The sequence below is a fragment of the Crocuta crocuta genome, unplaced genomic scaffold (genome assembly GCF_008692635.1).
Source record: "Crocuta crocuta isolate KB4526 unplaced genomic scaffold, BGI_CrCroc_1.0 scaffold530, whole genome shotgun sequence".
NCBI classification, from domain to species: domain Eukaryota; kingdom Metazoa; phylum Chordata; class Mammalia; order Carnivora; family Hyaenidae; genus Crocuta; species Crocuta crocuta.
Window position 1 is genome coordinate 40,083 of NW_027531004.1, and position 17,940 is coordinate 58,022.

At 35.9% G+C, this 17,940-nt stretch overlaps 1 pseudogene; it reads left to right on the forward strand.

Annotated features, from left to right (window-relative positions):
* The first annotated feature begins 15,853 nt into the window (after nucleotides 1-15,853).
* LOC144237002 (high mobility group protein B1 pseudogene) lies at nucleotides 15,854-16,455 on the forward strand (annotated as a pseudogene).
* The last annotated feature ends 1,485 nt before the right edge of the window (nucleotides 16,456-17,940 follow it).

A 17,940-nucleotide genomic window follows, 5' to 3' on the forward strand; every position in this document is an offset into this window, starting at 1 on the left:
ATATATATATATATATCCTTGAAACAGTTTTTTAGCTTTATAATTGTTGTTTCTTTCTAGTGCTCTTTGTGAGAGTATAGAAGCGCTCCTTTTTGATAGTGTTAAATTGGTCAGTGTCAGATGATGGAAAAAAATTTTAAAGATTTTTCTCAAGGTTTTGAAAAGCTATTAGCCAGGATCATGGTGTAATAATGCATAACATTTTTCCTTAAAAAATAATGTAAGTTCATCGATAAAGTTAAGAAGTTGTTGCTTCTTTATAATTTGTAAATTATAATTTGCAAATTATAATTTGCACACTTATAATTTAAACAAATTCTAAAGTAAAAAAATACAGTTTTTATCTACCAAATTGAATGTCTGGATTTCCTCAGGAACATTTTCTATTTATTTTTTTTTCCTGTGTATTGACAACACTTTCTGTTTCTTTCCTGCTTCTTGATTCTTAATTGAAAACTAGATGTTTGGAAGATTATGATGTTTCAATTCTAGAAATCAGATTCCTTTCATCCCTGTTTTTGTTGCTACTTGTTGTAGTTGTATATTTATTTAAATACTTTTTTGACCTGATTCCTTAAATTTGCATGTTTTGTTTACTATAGCTTTGAAATCCCTGTTCAGTTTGGTTATTCATTAGCTAGTGATTGGACAGAGAAAATTTTTGACACCAAAAAGAACTTCCAGTGTTTGACAAGAGGCTGTATGTGTATGTTGAGACATGTTTAAGTGCTGAGCCAGGCAGTTTACAACACTGCCTTGTCTTTACTTTTTGCTTGCACAGAACTTTCAGGGTCAGCAATAGGTGAAAGATTAAGGTTTTTTTTTCAGGACTTTTCTGAGCATACAACACAGCAATGTGTAGTCCCTAGCTGAGCCTGCACATAGTTGTCCAGATTCCCAGGACTACATAGGAGCTTTTAAAAGCCTTTAAGTACATCTCATTCCTCAGACTTTATACATTTCCTTCTGTTAGCTATTTCCCCAACAAAGTTTGATTTGTGTTAATGGGAAGTAGTAGTTAATGACCAAAATTGTCACTTCCATTTTAATCCCACATGTAAATGCATTGTAAATTACTCCTATCACTACAAAAAAAGCTGAGCAAACTAAAACAAATTACTTTTTTTTCTAGCCATCAAAGAAGTGACGTTGCAGGGCAAACCACGCTCTCCTTGTCCCCTATATTTGGAGAGACAGGCCAGTTGAGAGGTGTACAGCTGAGATATGCTTATATGGAGCAGAAGCCACCCTAATCACAAACTGATAGGGACACTTAAATGGTAATTTTGATGTATTGCTCAAGGCTGAATGTGAACTAGCATGAGAGGGAGAAAGTTCTGGAAACTAAAGTCTTAGGATGGTCCACATTTTCATGAATTTATCTCCAGGTATGCTACCAGATTCTCACAGTGAAGGTAGGAGAAAGATTCTTTCATGGCTATAATTAGTGGAGGGAAAGAGTGGTTATAGTGAAATATACTTTTCCATAGGGAAATATATACCTTTCCATAGGGAAGGCAGACAGTCCAGGTGAAAAGACATTGCCAGAATATAACCTAGTGTTGTTGTAGACATTGTCAGTGTGTTTTGGCTTTGCTATACTAGTTGCTATGTGTGTTGGGGTGTGTGTATGTGAGGGATTTGTGAAGATTCAAAAACTATGCTACATTCCCCATCATATTCCCTCAAACTGGAGCATCTTTATTAGTGGCTGCATTATTGTCCTAGGAGGGTCTTAAAGTACCACAAGATGAGTGACTTAAAACAATAGTAATTTATCATTTCATAATTTTGGTTTCAACTTATTGGGTGAAGTGGGGGGGCACACTTCAATCCCCAACAGTGGCTAATGATTGAATTCTATGAATGGGTCTAAATAGGTCTGTAAAGTTCTTCTTCCTGTGAAATCTATGAGCTAAATAGGGGAGATGCTAAAGAATACATTTACTAAAGAGAGATGTATCTAAACTATCTCTTGGAATGCTCTTTTTGTTTCACTGAATGAGAAATTCTACTGCATCATAAATGTTATATCATTTACTTACACCAAACTTTCAACATTTTCAATCTCTCTTTTATCTACCATGGCAGTTCCAGTGGAGATGTCTTTCTTTTTCACTACTTTCAGGCTCCCAGGATCTCATCATTCTCTCAGATTCTCAAATTCTCAGCTTTCAGAATCATCTAGTATATTTACTTTTCAATGGCTTTTTACTTCACAGTATTATAATACATTTAGCACTATAAGCACAATAAAATTTTAAATTGTTAGCCTGATTATGCTGTTTTCTTACTTAGTGACAGTCAAATATAAAGAAATACCCTCTCATATTTGTAGGTTCCTATGATTCAAAATTAAACCAATATGCAAAGCCTAGTATTCAAAACCTTGTTAACCTATCTCTAGATCGGGTCTCAAGCCACAGAAAATATATATGTAACACAAACATGCCATGCACAACCATACTTTTCCTTTCTAAGAAAAGTTTTCATCTTTATTATTAATTTTGTAGTAATTTTGTATTTTTATACTTACCCAAAACATATTTAATTTTTAAAAAGTTTGTAAATATGGCAAAGATAAAATATTTTTTTTAGTAAACATCCATATACTCACAACTTAATTCCTATCATTAACATTTTACTATATTTGTTTATAACCTCTGTATCTTCCTATCCATGCATTTACCAATCTGTTACATTTAAAGGTAAGTTGTAGACACCAATACACTTCTCAATAAAACTTCAGTATGCATATAATTAACTACAATTTAATATTTGTTTATAGGGCTTTTTCCCCCCTTTTGATGTTAAATTAACTGGTGAAGTGTACAGATCTTAATTGTGTATTCTGAGTTTCTCAAATGTGTAAATATTAAGTCCTTAATAAGCGGGGAATTGATGGGGCACTTCGGTAGCTGGGTAGGCTATGTGTCCAATTCTTGGTTTCAGCTCAGGTCATGATCTTTTGGTGCTTGGGTTCAAGCTGTGCATGGGGCTCCACACTGATAATATGGGGCCTTCTTAGGATTCTCTCTCTCCCTCTCTTTCTGCCCTTCCCACACTCTTGCTCTCTCTATTGAATTACACTGTAATTTCAAGGCCTTAAGCAATGGGCTATTCACTTAGGCTTCCACACTAACGTTTATAATTACTTTGAACTAAAGGAAAGATGTTACTCGAAAGACTTTTTATACACAGCATAATTTCAATAAGATCTAGTTCTTTAGTAACTTAGACACACATACTACAGTGTTGCTGAATGTAATCAGAATACTATTAGATCCCCAGAAAGTATTCATATTGTTGTTGTGAGTTTGCATCCTTTGGCCAATGTCTTTCCAACTTCCCCATCTCTAGCCTCTGGTAACTACCATTCTACTCTGTTTCTGAGTTTACTTTTTTAATATCTCACATTTAAGTTATATCACACAGTATTTGTCTTTCTCTGTCTGACTTATTTAAATTAGAAGGGCTTCAATGTCCACCTGTGTTGTTGTAAAAGGCAGGATTTCCTTTTATCTTATGGCTGAATAATATTCATAAAAATCTTAGATTGTTTCCATATCTTGGCTATTGTGAATACTGCTTCAATAAATGCTTCAATAATCCGTTCAATAAATGGAATATATATATATATATATATATATATATATAATCTTCAATATCCTGCTTTTATTTCCTTTATATACTCAGAAGTGGGGTTACTTAATCATATGGTAGTTTTATTTTTAATTTTTGAAAAAGCTTCACACTCTTTGCATAGTGGCTGTTCCAGTTTACATTCCTATCAAAAATACACAAGGGCGTCTTATTCTCCACCATCCTTGACACTTGTTATAGCTTATCATTTTGATGACAAATGTATTAACAGGTGTGAGGTGATACTTAATTGTAGTTTTGATTTGCATTTTCCCGATGATTAGTAACACTAAACATCTTTTTAATGCACTGTAGGTTAATTGGATGTCTTCTTTGAAAATGTCTATTCAGTTCCTTTGTCCATTTTTTTTATTGGATTGCTTGTTTTTTTTTAATTTTAAAAATTTTGACAGATATGAATTCTTTATTTATTTTGGATATGAATTCCTTATCCAAGACACAGTTTGCAAATATTTTCTCCTATTTTATAAGCTTACTTTCTATTTTGTTTTTTTTTGTTGTTGTTCTTGTGCAGAAGTTTGATTTTTATTTTTTCTTTTGATGCTGGTGCTTTGTATATCATATCCAAAAATTGTTGCCATGACCAATGCCAAAGATATGTTCACCTATATTTTCTTCTAGAAATTTTACAGTTTTAGCTTTTATTTAGTTTTTGATCCATGTCAAGTTAATTTTTATGAATTGTGTAAAAAAGGAGTTTGATTTCATTTTTCTGCATATGGTTATCCAGTTTCCTCTATACCATTTATTGAAAAGATTATCTTTTCCCATTGAGTTTCTTGGATCCTTTGTCAAATATTAGTTGACTGTAAATGCAGGGGTTGTCTAAGGCCATACCACTCTGAACGCGGCCTATCTAGTCTGATCTTGTAAATGCAGGGGTTTATTTCTGAGCTCCTTATTCTGTTCCATTATTTCTATTTTTATGCCAGTATCATGTTGCTTAGATTACTATAGCTTTGTAGTACAGTTTGAAATCATGAAGTGTGATGACTCCAGCATTGTTATTATTTCTCATGATTGCCTTGAAGATTGCTTTGATAGATGTGGGGTCTCGTGTGGTTCCATACAAAATTGAGAGTTATTTTTCTATTTCTGTGAAAAATGCCATTAGGATTTTGATAGAGATTATATTGAATATGGACAGCATTGGATGATATGAAAATTTTAACAATATCAATTCTTCCAATCCAGAACAAGTGATATCTTTTGTTTTTTTAATTTTCATTTTAATTCCAATACAGTTAACACACAATGTTATATTAGTTTTAGGTGTACAAAATAGTGATTCAACAATTCCATCCATCACCCAGTACTCATCATGACAAATGCACTCTAATTCTGTTCATCTATTTTACCTTGCTATACCCCACATCCTCGCTGGTAGCCATCTGTTTGTTCTCTTATAGTTACGAGTCTGTTTCTTGCTCTCTTCCTCTCTCTCTATCTCTCTTTCTCTTTGCCTTTTGCTCATTTGTTTTTGTTTCTTAAATTCCTCATAGGGGTGAAATCAAATGGTATTTATCTTTCTCTGATTGATTTATTTGGCTTAACATTATACTCTCTAGTTCTATCCATGTCATTGCAAGTGACAAGATTTCATTATTTCTATGGCTGAACAGTACTCCACTGTGTGTGTGTGTGTGTGTGTGTGTGTGTGGAGAGAGAGAGAGAGAGAGAGAGAGAAACCCATTTGCTTTATCCATTCATCAGTCAATGGACACTTGGGCTACCTCAATAGGTTGGTTATTGTAAATAATGCGGCTATAAACATAGGGGTACATGTATCCCTTTGAATTAGTGTTTTTGTATTTTTTTTGGGGGGGGAGGGTAAATACCAGTACTGTGATTACTGGATCATAAGGTACTTTTATTTATAACCTTTTGAGGAAACTCCATACATTTTTCTCCAGTGGCTACACCAGTTTGTGTTCCCAAGAACAGTGCGAGAGGATTCCTCTTTCTCCACTGTCAGAGACCGGCTCCGGCCGGGGTCCAGGGGTCCCTGAAGGATGGACAGTGTCGGTGAGGGAGGGATGAGAGAGGCCCGAGAGTCTTTCTGGTCATCAGGCAGGCATCTCTGCCCTGACTGGGGTTCAACTTTTTTATAAGTGTTTGGGGGATGGCACAGAAGTGGCATTTGCTTTAGACAATGATTTCTGATAACAAACTTCTTTGATATGTAAGAATTTTCCAGAACATAGATTTGTAGAAGACTTCTGCATAACCTTTATCAATAGTGAGATAGGTGATTTAGATGCTTATCCTATGGGGAAGAAGGTATCTTTAGCATATCAGACAATGTTTTTAGCATAAAAGGGTGAGGTTACTTCTCAGTGAGCAGGGGTCAAACAGGTCTTTCAGGAGACACCTCTGCTCCCATAATCACAAAAGAAGTTCCTCAGTAGGTTCCTCCACAGGGAGCAATCAGCATATTCAAGGCCAGAATAAATCACTCCAAATACTTGATAACAAATGCCTTGGGGTGGGGTGGGGGCGGCCAGTATTCCAAGAAGAAACAATTGGGTGGGGGTGGATATCTGCCCTTAACTCTAAATTAGGCTCTGTCTCAGGGCTAGACTCAAGCCCCCTTTATTATGTAAGTCTTGGATCTGCAAGGCCCTTAGGAAGAGTCTTTTAACAATCATCCACAATGTTTTCATCTGAAATCTCTTTGGAAAAGGCAGGGACATGTCTTTCCTTCTGAGCCATCTGTGTGGGGAATATTGGTCTAATCTGGAATATTGTGAGGCCTGGTCAATACCAGCAGCCTCATTTCCAACATGAGCCAGTAGTAGCAGAAGGAGATACCATTTTTTTGTTTCTCATGGCAGGAGTTGTGCAAATGCTACCATTTCCTCGCTGTGACTGTCATCCAGCGAGGTCAGTGTGGCTCCCAGCACTCCACATCTTAGCCAAAACTTGATGTTTGTTGTTGTGGTTGTTGTTTTTATTTTAGTCATTCTGATACATTGGAGCTGATATCTCATTGTACCTTTGATTTGCATTTCCCTGATGATAAGTGATGAGAAGCATCTTGTCATGTGTCTGTTGGCCATCTGGATGTCTTCTTTGGAGAAATGTCTGTTCATGTCTTCTACCTATTTTCTTTCTTTCTTTTTTTAATATTTATTTATTTTTTAGAGAGAGATAGAGTGTGAGTGAAGGAGAGGCAGAGAGACAGAGGGAGATGCAGAATCCGAAGCAGGCTCCAGGCTCTGAGCTGTCAGCACAGAGCGTGATGCAGGGCTTGAACCCACGAACTGTGAGATCATGACCTCAGCCAAAGTCAACGCTCAACCAACTGAGCCACCCAGGTGCCCCATTCTACCTATTTTCTTAATTGAATAATTTTGTTTTGGGGGGAAGGGATTTGCCTTGTACAAGTTCTTTATAGATTTTGGACACTAACCCTTCATCATTTATGAATTGGCAATTATCTTCTGCCATTTTATAAGTGGCCTTTTAGTTTTGTTGATTGTTTCCTTCATTGTGCAGAAGTTTTATTTTGAAGTAATTTGAAAATAGTTTGTTTTTGCTTTTGTTTCCCTTGCTTCAGGAGACTTATCTAGAAAAAAAAGTTATTTTGGCTGATATCAGGAAATTACTGCCTATCCTCTCTTCCAGGATTTTTATGCTTTCAAGTATTACATCCAGGTCTGTAATTCCTTTTGAATTTATTTTGTCTATAGTGTAAGAAAGTCATCCACTTCCATTCTTTGGCTGTCCAATTTTGCCAGTACCATTTTTTGAAAAGATTTTTTCCCATTGGGTATTCTTTTCTACTTTGTTGAAAATTAATGATCATGTAATTTTCTGTTTTTTATTCTGTTCTACTGAGCTACGTGTATATTTTGTGACACTATCATACTGTTTTGATTGCTACAGCTTTGTAATATAAATTGGAGTCTAGAAGTGTGATGCTTCAGCTTTGCTTTTCTTTTTTAAGATTGTTTTGGCTATTTGGGGCCTTTTTTAGTTTCATACAGATTTCTTTAGAGAAATCTCCAGCTTGCCTTATTGGCCTTCTCTTGTAAATTAAGGGCGTCTTTTGTCTTTCTGCTTTTTTGTTTTGTTTTTGTTTTTGTTTTTGTTTGTTTGTTTTGTTTTGTTTTTATTTCTAGGAGAGAGAGAGAGAGAGACAGCGTGAGCAGGAGAGGGTCAGAGAGAGAGGGAGTCACAGACTGAAACAGGCTCCAGGCTCTGAGCTGGCAGTCAGCACAGAGCCCGATGTGCGGCTCGAACTCACTAACCGCGAGATCATCACCTAAGCGAAAGTCGGACGCTTAACCGACTAAGCCACCCAGGCGCCCCTGTCTTGCTGCTTTTAAGATTTTTCTTTATCAATATATTTTGCAAATCAAGTCATAATATGTCCTGTTGTTGGCCTGCTTTTGTTGATTTTGATGGGAGTTCTTTGTGCCGCCAAATCTGAATTTTTTTTCCATCCCCAGAGTAGGGGAGTTTTCAGCTATTATTTCCTCAAATAAATTTTCTGCCCCCTTTTCTCTCTTCTTCTTTTGGGACTCTTATAATACAAAATTATTATATTTGATGGAATCACTGAGTTCCTAAGTCTATTCTCATGTTCCATAGTTCTTTCTTTTTTTTTGTTCAGCATCATTATTTTCCATTATTTCGTCTTCTATATCACTAATTCATTCCTCTGTTTCTTCTGACATCCTGTGCATGCATCAAGCCTGTTTCCAATCTCAGTAATTGCATTCTTCATTTCTGACTCATACTTTGTTAGCTCTTTTATTTCTGTAGTAAGAGTCTCCCTGAAGTCTTCCATTCTTTTCTCAAGCCGAGTGACTATCCTTATGATCATTGCTTTAAATTATCCATCAGGCATGTTATTTAAATCTGTTTAGCTTAGAGCTCTGGCCATGGCCTTATCTCGTTCTTTCATTTGGGTTGAATTCCTCTGTCTTGGCATTTTGCCTAGGTCTCTGTCTTTGTCTCTGTATTAGAAAAAGTCAGTTATGTTTTCTGTTCCTGAGAGCAATGGCTTTATGAAGAAAAGGTCACATAGCTTCCAAGGCCTGGCACTTCAGATTGTCTCTGGTGTGTGTGTGCTCTGCTGTTGTGTTTCGCTGTTCTTGCCTTCAGGCCAGTTTTCTGCAGAGGTTCTTCTTTCCTGCAGTGGGCGGTGTTTTGTCCCTGGCCAGAGTGTGCCAAATGCTAAGTGTGACTTAATGCTACTTCCAGTAGAACTGAAGTCCTGCAGAACTCTATGTTTGGTAGAGGTGATGTGGGCAAGGGTTTCTGCTGGTATTATGGGTAAAGAGCCTGTAACACTGGGACTGAGCAAGTCTGACTGAAAAAGGGCAGTACTGGCAGAGCACAGGTTTGTGGGACTTGTAAGCAAGTTAAACAACCTGTGTCAGTACTGTGCTGCCTCCAGTGGGTGGTTCTGTGTTATTGCTGAGGGTTGAGGGAGGGAAGTGGTGCCAGTCATCTCCTTTGTTCTTAGAGAGGTATCTCCATTAATGCTGCCTCTCAGGGACATGCTCTAAGAAGAGAGAATAATCTCCCCTCTATGTGTCCCAGGAATTCTTCAAATCACTCTTCCCATGCTTTCTGTATCTGGATTGTTTGCCTGCCTTCTCTCAAAGAGCAGCACAGTGCCCTTGGGGCTTCATCCCAGCTAAACCTGCTGACCTTTAAAACTCCAGGCTTTAAGCCCCTCTGACTACAGGAAGTCACAAAATCCATCATCTTTCATTTTCCCAGCCAATGGTTTTGGGGAAATATTCTTGTTCATTCCCCTGTGTGCTCTACTCTTTTTTGCCTTTCTCTGTGACCATGTATCCCTCCCCTCTGCAGCACCTGTGATCCATTTCTCCACTAAACCACACCTCCATCTCTTCTACCTTCTTTGATGTAGCCTCTTCTCTCCCTTTATTGTGGAACTCATTCTGTCAGTCTTCTGATTTAGGATGATTTGATTTTTATCTTGTTGTGTTAATGGGATGAGATGAACTTGGGGTCCTTATACTTCACTACGCCAATGCCATCTCCCATTGAAATTCTCCAACACTTTGATTTCTAACCTATATTTTAAAATCAAATATCACATCCTTTGTAACTTTTCTCCAGTAACAATTATATACTTGTTTTCTCCCACATCAACACTCTATGGAATGTAGAGGAGGATTAGTGCTTCATAAACTCATGGGCCCAAGCTTCAACTTGGCATTTAAAAAATTTGTCAAGTAATTTATCAGTGTCCTTTTTGCCCACTGCATCTCTTTCAAACCTTCAATAACATTTTCCAAAACTTATATCCTTAAATTATTCAGTCTCCAAGATTTTGACCTTGTAATCCATATAACAATTTCTCTTTTTACATAGTGAAAATGCCAGACATTAGTGGAAAATTCTTAAATATTCTGCCCTTCTATCACAAATTCAGTCTTCCTTTGATTTTATTTCCTTTCACAGTGAAAATAATATTCTACTTCTTATAAATTTTCTTTCCCTTTCTAGATTAAAAATTTTATTTCCTTAGACTATTTTCTCTTTAAAATTTGCTTTATAACTTAACATCCTTCTCAATATTTTTCCAATTCCCCTCTAATATTCATTCCTCATATAAATGTCCTCAGTTCACATTATTAATAATAAATTACATTTATTGTGTAAAAGTCAAAATCAACCGAAAAAGCAAAATTAAGTGTCCATTATATGTGGTGTCTTCATACATTTTATCATCTAGTCACTTATAGAAAGAAAATGCACTGCATAATTATGTTAAAGAAAATGGGGTACATGGCAATGTGTCTGATCTAATCATATGTCATCTCATGTTTTTAATCCAGTCTTTACATTTTTAAAATTTTATTTTTTTTAAGGGTACCTGGGTATCTCAGTCGGTTAAGCATCTGACTCTTTGTTTTGGCTCGGGTTATGATCTCACAGTTCATAATTTCAAGCCCCACATCAGGCTCTGCACTGACAGTGTGGAGCCTGCTTGGGATACTCTCCTTCCCTCTCTCTGCCTCTCCTCTGCTTGTGCTCCCTTTTTCTCAGAATGAATAAATAAATAAATAAGTAAATAAATAAATAAATAACTTTTTTTTTTTAAAAGAGAGAGAGAGACAGCGTGAGCAGGGGAGGGTCAGAGAGAGAGGGAGTCACAGAATCTGAAACAGGCTCCAGGCTCTGAGCTAGCTGTCAGCACAGAGCCCGATGCGGAGCTCGAACCCATGAACCGCGAGATCATGACCTGAGCCGAAGTCGGATGCTTAACCAACTGAGCCACCCAGGCGCCCCAATAAATAACTTTAAAAAATATATATATTTTTTTATTTTTGAGAGAGAGAGAGAGCAAAAGGGACAGAAGGACAGAGAGAGGAAAAATCTTAAGCAGGCATCACACTCAGAATGTAGCCTGATGTAAGGCTTAATCCTACAACCATGAGATCATGACCTGAGTTGATATCAGGAGCTGGAAGCTCAACTGACTCAACCATTCAATCTTTACATTTTTATTCAAACTCCTTGAAGTAGTTGACTATAATGGTTGTTCTCAATGGAAGTGATTTTGCTCACCAGGGGACATTTACCAATTCTACTGATATTTTTGTTTGTTATATCCTGGGCATTGCTATAAGCATCTGGTGGGTAGAGAGCATGGGATTTGACCAGTCATGATGAGAAACTCTGATCTATAATAGTTTTTATTTTCCCAGACTAATCTATTACTAAGATTTCAATGAAGGCTTTGGACATGTTTCTATACATAACTATTTTGACTTATAGTATTTGGTATGAGAATCCATTTAATCTCTGAAATCTGAACCATTATAGTTATCTATGATACTGTATATTTTTGTCAGATTTATTTCTTTCATCATCCTTTCTCAATCATAATTTTAAGAGAAAATTAAGCCCTCATGACTTAAAATATTATATGTAATGAATTAACTTCCTCCTTATATCTACAATGTTACCAGTTATTTATGTTCCTTTGAGAATTGACAGAATAGTCACTCAAATAGTTTTCTGTAGGGTCTAATTCTTTTGTGGGAGCTCAAGTGAGAAAGGGTGTACTAGGACATTACAAAAGGACATAATGATGAGAAATTCAGTAGGAAAATAGAAAGCAAGTATGAAAAGCTTAAAAAAAGAAAATTGTAACAAAAACTAAGTGTAATTTAACTGAAATCCCCAGATAAAAGACAAACATATCTATATTGGATTTTTTTTTTAAATGTTTTATTTATTTCTAGGAGAGAGAGAGAGACAGCGTGAGCAGGGGAGGGTCCGAGAGAGAGGGAGTCACAGACTGAAACAGGCTCCAGGCTCTGAGCTGGCAGTCAGCACAGAGTCCGACGCGGGGCTCGAACCCACGAACCGCGAGATCATGACCTAAGCGAAAGTTGGACGCTTAACCAACTAAGCCACCCAGGCGCCCCCTATATTGGATTTTAAAAATGAGCTCCTGGAATATACACTGTATAATGTTAATAATTACCATCATAAGACTGAAGAGGCAGAGAGTTATAAAATAAAAGAATACACATGGTTATATCATTTAAAGAAAAGGTAATATAGAGTTACAAGTGGTTAAACCATACCAAAGTAACAATTATAACTTTATTAAGTAAATGGAACAAATAATCTTTAAGGCAAAGGCATTTTGAAAGATAAATAGAAACAAAACATATTAAGAATTCAATTCACTAAAGGTGCCCCTGGGTGGCTCGGTTGGTTAAGCACGCAACTCTTGACTTTGGCTCAGGTCATGATCTCATGGTTTGTGAGATGGAGGCCATGGCAGGCTCTGTGTTATCAGTGCAGACAGATTGGAATTCTCTTTCTCCCTCTTTCTGTCCCCTTTCTCACTCATGCACCCATGCTTTCTCTGTCTCTGTTTCTGTCTCTGTTTCTCTTCAAAATAAATAAATAAACTTTTAAAAAAAGAATTCAATTCATTAGAAATGAACACAGTTTAAGGCTTGTATGTGTCAAATAATAGAATTTCAGCATATACAATCACAGTTGAGAGAATGTAAAATGTATAAAACCAGTATCACTGTGATGAGTTTTTTTTTTAATTTACTCTGCACTTATGAACTGAACAGACATTATTTAGTTGAAGATGTAGGAAGATTTCAATAAAGTGTATAACAAGTTAATACTGTAATTGTATTGATTTAGCTTACATCTAAAATAATGTTCAAGATTTTTGAGTTCTGACAAATATATACAACTCTGTTTTTACCAACCCAATAAAGGGATGGAATTTTGATCATCCCAGAAAGCTTTCTTATGCCCATTTCCATCCACTCTTCTACCATGAAGCAAATATTGTTCTAATTTCATTCATCATAGCTATTTGATGTTGAATCTACCAGAAATTTGTTTCCTTTATTGGTATTATTTCATCATGTGAATATATGAAAATCGCATATCCACTAACCTATTGATAGACATTTATGTTATTTCTAGTATTTGGTCTTTATGAATAATTCTGCTTTAACTTTGTTGTACGACCTTTTTTTTTTTTTTTTGGCTGTATATTTTTTACATGTTGCTTGGGTAAATATACGAGTGAAATTGTTACCTCATAGCAGAGATATAAGTTGAAGTTGTAAGACACTGACAAATTGAATTCCAGTTGGTTGTACCGTTTTACATTCCCAACACTATTGTTTGAATTTATTATAGTACAATGTAAAAACCAAGGAATTACCATGGATACAACCCATTTTATTCAGATATGACCAGTGTTACATGCACTTATGTTTGTGTGTGTATCTAGTTCCATGCAATTTTATCACATGTGTGAATTCATATAGCCACCAGCTCAATCACGGCACAGGGCTGTTGTATCACCATAAGGATTTCACTCATCCTATCCATTTATAGCCATACTAAATAGCCATACTCATTCATTTTCTCCAGTCTCTTTCCTGTTTCTAAACACTGGCAATAGCTAAACTATTCTCCATATCTATAATTTTATCATTTTGAGAGTTTCTCTGAGCATGTATATGGAGAAATATAAAGAATTTGAACCATTATTGAAGTTAGAATACCACCTCACACCTGTCAGATTGGCTAACATTAATAACTCAGGTAACAATAGGTGTTGGTGAGGATGCGAAGAAAGAGGATCTCTTTTGCACTGGTGATGGGGATGCAAACTGGTGCAACCACTTTGGAAAACATTATAGAGAGCCCTCAAAAAATTAAAAATAGAACTGCTCTGCAACCCAGCAATTGCACAACTAGGTATTTATCCAAGGAATACAGGTGTGCTGTTTTGAAGGGGCACATCCACCCCAATGTTTATAGCAGTGCTACTGACAATAGCCAAAGTATGGAAAGAGCCCAAATAGCAACTGATTAATGAATGAATGGATAAAGAAGATATCACACACAAACACACACACACACACACACACACACAGGAATATTACTCAGCAATAAAAAAAGAATGAAATCTTGACATTTGCAACTACATGGATGGAACTAGAGGGTATTGTTATTGAAATTAGTCAGAGAAAGACAAATATCATATAACTTCACTCATGTGAGGAATTTAAGATATAAAACAGATGAACATAAGGGAAGGGAAGCAAAACTAATATAAAAATTGGGGGGAGCAATACATAAGAGATTCCTAAATATGGAGAATAAACAGAGGGTTGCTGGAGAGGTTTGTAGGAGGGAGGAAGGGATAAATGGGTAAGGGGCATTAAGGAATCTACTCTTGAAATCATTGTTGCACTATATGCTAACTAACTTGGATGTAACTTTAAAAATTAATTAACTAATTAAAAAATAAAAAATTACTATTCAAAGAGATTTAAATTCTCAAAAAATTGGTATATGGATTCAATAAAATCTCATTCAAAATCTAAGCAAAAGACTTGTGCTTTTGAGTAAGAAAGGGTAACAAGGGCTTGAAATAACAACAACCACAACAACAAAAACCCTGAATAAAATACATGAAGCAATACTTTTTTAAACATTCAGCATCAGACATTGAAGGACAATGATATCTGAGAGATAGAAAACAAAGTAAGTAAGCCCTACAATCACCCAAGCTGACTGCCTAGAAAAAGTTACCAGGAACCCTGGAAGAACCTAGCTTTCTCTCTCTGAGGGGATAAAATCAATCTAGGAATCTGGGGAAGCCAAAAGTTGCTAGAGTTTACAAAGTCTCAGAGAGGAAATAACTGCACAGAGGGAGAAAATATCCCGAAGATCTGCAGAAGATTCCCCTTAAGTCTTCAGCTGAACATTGAACAGTGAATATGTATAAGGAAACTACCCAAGGTTGGGGCAGAAACCACCTGAGAAGATTAGAAGGAACAATCGGTGGAATCCACACAGGATCAAGAATAGCTCTTGTTTCTAATTAGTCAAAGTGGAAAACCTCACAACTTAAGAGACATCAGATAGAGTACTCAGAACAGTTTTACTTTAGTAGTGGGGAGAATTTAGCTCTACACTAAACATAGCTTTAGATTCTACCTAATAATCCTAAAAATAATGCCCCAAAGGATCAAATCCTGCCAAGAAATTGTGTTTTATAAGAAATCTCAAAACTATGGAATGCAAAAGTATCTATCATCTAATAAAGGAAATTAACAATGTTTGACATCCAATTGGAAGTTACCAACCATTCAGAAAAGCAAGAAAATATGACCCACAAATAGGAGAAAAATCAATCAGTTGGCAAGTAACCAGAGGTGACATAGATGATAGAATTAGCAAAGACATTAAAAGTTAGTATAACTATATCTCATATGTTCAAGAAGCTTAGGAAAGATTGACCATGTTAAGTCAAAACATAATCAAATTTCTCAAAACCAGTGATTAAAAAATCTCAAAAGCATCCAGAGGGAAAAAAAAGCAACATTGTCTAAAGTGGAACAAATATAAGCATGGTAGCATATTTCTCACTTAAAATAGTATAATCCAAATGAGAGAGGAATAGTATTTTTAAAGTATGAAAAGAAAAAATTATCATTGCCATCCTAAGGTTTATGTGAATTTCAAGAAATCCCAAGTAACTAAAACAATCTTGAAAAACAACAAAGATGCTGTGTTTGGCTCTCACTCTCATAACCATTGCAGTACAATGAGCTCCATAGAGATAGTTTAGGGGCAAGTGAGAGTCAGCCAAGCAGTGGGCAATTCTGTACCTCACTGTGGAAAATAATTAAACATGTGCAGAGGAGATCCTAAGAAGCAGAGAAGAAAATGTCATTACATGCACTCTCTATGCAAACGTCAAAAGAAGCACAAGAAGAAGCACATAGATGTTTCAATCAGCTTCTCAGTTTCCTAAGAAGTGCTCAGAGAAGTGGAAGATGATGTCTACTAAAGAGAAAGGAAAATTGAAGATGTGGCAAAGGCAGACAAGGCTCATTATGAAAGAGAAATGAAAATTTATATTCAAAAAAAATTGAAAACAAAAAAGAAGCTCACGGATCTCAATGTACCCAAGAGGCCTCCTTTGGCCTTCCTCTTGTTTTGTTCTGAGTATTGCCCAAAAAACAAAGGAGAACATCCTGGTCTATCCATTGGTGATGTTGCAAAGAAACTGGGAGAGATTTGGAATAACATTGTCGCAAAGGACAAGCAGTCTTATGAAAATAAGGCTGCCAAGCTGAAGGAAAAATATAAAAAAGATATTACTGGATATTGAGCTAATGGAAAGCCTGGTGCAGCAAAGAAGGGAGTCATTGAGGCTGAAAAAAGCAAGAAAAAAAGGAAGAGTAGGAGGATGAGGAAGATGAAGATGAAGAATATGATGGTGATGAATAACTCGGTTCTAGTGGGGTTTTTTTGTTTTTTGTTTTTTGTTTTGGCCTATCAAGCATTTAACTCCCCTGTACAATACTCAGTCCTTTTAAAGAAAAAAAAAAATTGAAATGTAAGGCTGTGTAAGATGTAGTTTTAAACTGCACAGTGTCTTTTTTTTGGTATAAATTAACACACTACTGAATGTGTCTTTAGATAGCCCTGTCCTGGTGATATTTTCAGTAGCCACTAACCTTGCCTGGTACAGTATAGGGGTTTTAAATTGACAAGGACTTTTAAAACAGATTCCTGTTGGGGCGCCTGGGTGGTTTAGTCGGTTAAGCGTCTGACTTTTGCTTAGGTCATGATCTCGCTATTCGTGGGTTTGAGCCCCGCGTCGGGCTTTGTGTTGACTGCCAGCTCAGAGCCTGGAGCCTGTTTCAGAATCTGTGACTCCCTCTCTCTCTGACCCTCCCCTGCTCACGCTGTCTCTCTCTCTCTCTCCTAGAAATAAATAAAACATTAAAAAAAAAAAAACAGATTCCTGTTATTGCACAGCACAAATTAGTTACATTGGGGATGGTAGTTTCTTCATCTTCAGTTGTCTCCAAAGCTACTTATATGAAATAATTGTTCTGTTAGCTAATACCACTCTAATTGAAAAAAAAAATTATAGCTGTTTTGTTGATTTTTCAAATGCTTCTAAGATAAACAATTTTTTATATTAAAAACACCTTCAAAGATGGTGGACTCACACTTTATGATTTAAAGTCTTATCACAAAGCCACAGTAACCTAAACAGTATGGTACTGGCATAAGGATAGACCCACAGAGCAATGAAACAGAACAGAGAACCCAGAAGTAACCTCTCACATATATGGTAAAATAATTTTTGATGAAGTTGCCAAGATCATTCAATGTGAAAAGAATAGTCTTTTCAACAAATGGTGCTGTGAAAATTTGATATCAATATGCAAAAAAAGAAAGTTGGACCCCTACGTTACACCATATACACAAATTAATTTAAAATGGCAAAAACATTACATTTAAGTTAAAACTATAAAACTATTAAAGGAAAAGTAGATAAAATCTTCATGACTTTGGACTTGGCAATGATGTCTTCAATATGACATCAACAGCACAGGCAACAAAAGAAAAAATACATAAGTTAGACTACTTTAACTTCTGTACATCAAAAGACACTATCAAGAGAGTGAAAAGACAACCCACAGAATGGGTTGCGCAGATGACAAAAGCTAATGAAAATAGCAACAGGTAAAACCAGTAATAAATTAAAACCATAATACATAATGAATAAATAGAGTTTAATCCTAGAAATATGTTTCATATCACATTAATAAAAGAATGAATGCAATTCACTACATTAACAGAATAAAGCAAAAACAAAAAGAAAATTAAAAACAAACAAATAACACACAAGTAACAACAAAAACTATGTATTCTTAGGTGGTACAAAATTTTTTTGACAACAAATGATAAGGAATGAAA